Source organism: Macadamia integrifolia, unplaced genomic scaffold, assembly GCF_013358625.1.
Source record: "Macadamia integrifolia cultivar HAES 741 unplaced genomic scaffold, SCU_Mint_v3 scaffold1843, whole genome shotgun sequence".
NCBI lineage: Eukaryota > Viridiplantae > Streptophyta > Magnoliopsida > Proteales > Proteaceae > Macadamia > Macadamia integrifolia.
The window spans coordinates 1-1,740 of NW_024868380.1; the positions used below are offsets into that span (position 1 = coordinate 1).

General features: G+C 37.4%; 1 long non-coding RNA gene across 1 annotated transcript; it reads left to right on the plus strand.

The window, feature by feature from the left end:
* Nucleotides 1-57: 57 nt before the first annotated feature.
* Nucleotides 58-1,740, plus strand: LOC122064977. The gene is made up of 2 exons (XR_006135872.1): nucleotides 58-573; nucleotides 640-1,740. It is a non-coding gene; the product is annotated as an uncharacterized LOC122064977 (long non-coding RNA).

A 1,740-nucleotide genomic window follows, 5' to 3' on the forward strand; every position in this document is an offset into this window, starting at 1 on the left:
CAACCGTCTAATTCATGTCATATCTCACTTGTTGCTGCTTAGTTTTCTCTGAAATTCAGTAGCTAAGGTTCTGTGGTCATTAACCATTGATTTCTAGCTTTAATCAGATCAGTATTAACTGAGTTCTCAGTTTCCTTTTGATTTCACTTGCTCTTAAAACTCAATGATCTTCTTTATGTTTCAGTTTTCCTTTGCAAATTCCACTTTACAATTTTACCTTCTGAATCTGTTAATTCCCTTATTTAATTTTTGGATTTGATAATTTATATTTTCTATCCTAACTTTTGTCATAATCCCAGTATCATCTTTGTCTATTTTCTATCCTCTTGGAACCTGGAAAATCGACCCCTTTTGCAGAACCTATCTTCTTGGTTCCTAAGCTTGGATTCAAGAGATACCAATTTGCATTAGTGTAGACGCAAAGATTTTATCATTTCGGAACTGTTTCAATTGTCAGTAGGTAATTACATTCATAGTAAAGTGGGGTTATCTTTTGATCAGGAAGGAGGGCATCTGCTCTGGCAATATGATGTTGGAGAACCAATTATCTGATCCGTCTCCTCTGGCAGACAGGTAATCTTTGTTAGTCCTGTCATCTTTATGGTAATGAAACTGTCTTGATCTCCACCATCTCTCCAGGTTGGCTTGCATTTGCGGCAGTTCAGGAAGCATATATTTGCTTCAAATCAACTCAAATGCCACAACATATGGGAATCAGCAAGTGAAAGAGTTGGTGGACCCAATGGTGCAGGAATTTGCACACATGAACCTCCTAGGAGATATTTTCTCTTCACCTGTGATGATTGGTGGCCGAATTTATGTTGGTTGTCGAGATGATTATCTGCACTGTATTGGAGTTGAGGCGAAGGTTTCGATAAAAAAATAATGGTGGAAAACCCAAAGGGGGTCATTCTTTTCACTAACTACTCAAGTCCATTTTTCTTTGATATGCTTGTACATTCATCATTGAACACAGAAAATCCTGGATGATCCAAAACTAGGATTCACCAAAAGTGAAAATTCAAACAGAAAGCTATTTACAATGTCATGCCCATAATTTATTGGTTCGGCACCCGCAGAGGTGCTCAAGATGGATTTTATGCTCAGCATTATATTGTTGAGCTTCAGTTGTTAAAAAGAGAAAGAAACAAGAAACTGCACACCAATACTGGTGGTTACCTTCCTAAACTTGTTTGAAGTGGGTCTTGTTCATGTCATTAGACCAGTTTGAAGTAGTTGTTGTGGATATATTGAAGTGTTGTGGCAGAAGAAACAGACCCTAGGTATGACCGGGAAGGCATTGTACAAGACCAGAAACTATTCAAAGTGACAATGATGAACCTCCACATGTAATGTTCTGGCAATGATCCTGAGGAATTGTATTCCCGTAAAGTGCTTTTATTAATGAATACTTTACACCGAATGGAGCAACTTTAGTGTTAAAAGTCCAAGGTACTGGGTGCATTTATAGAGCACATTCCGGTGGGAAAGGTTGGATTGCTTACCGTCATAGCTCAAAGATTTGCAACCAAGAACTGTGCAGAGCTTTCCAGAGGACCTTTGCTGAGTTAATAGTTTCAGGCAGTAAAGAAATTGGTAATTAAAGATCTCATGTCTTTATGATATTCTGTTTCTCTTTCTATTCTCAGGATTAAGGGGATTTGAACTTGTGTACTAAGTAATGCCATTAGTTTCAGGACTTTAATAGTTTATATATAACTAAGGAGCAAAATTTTCTTT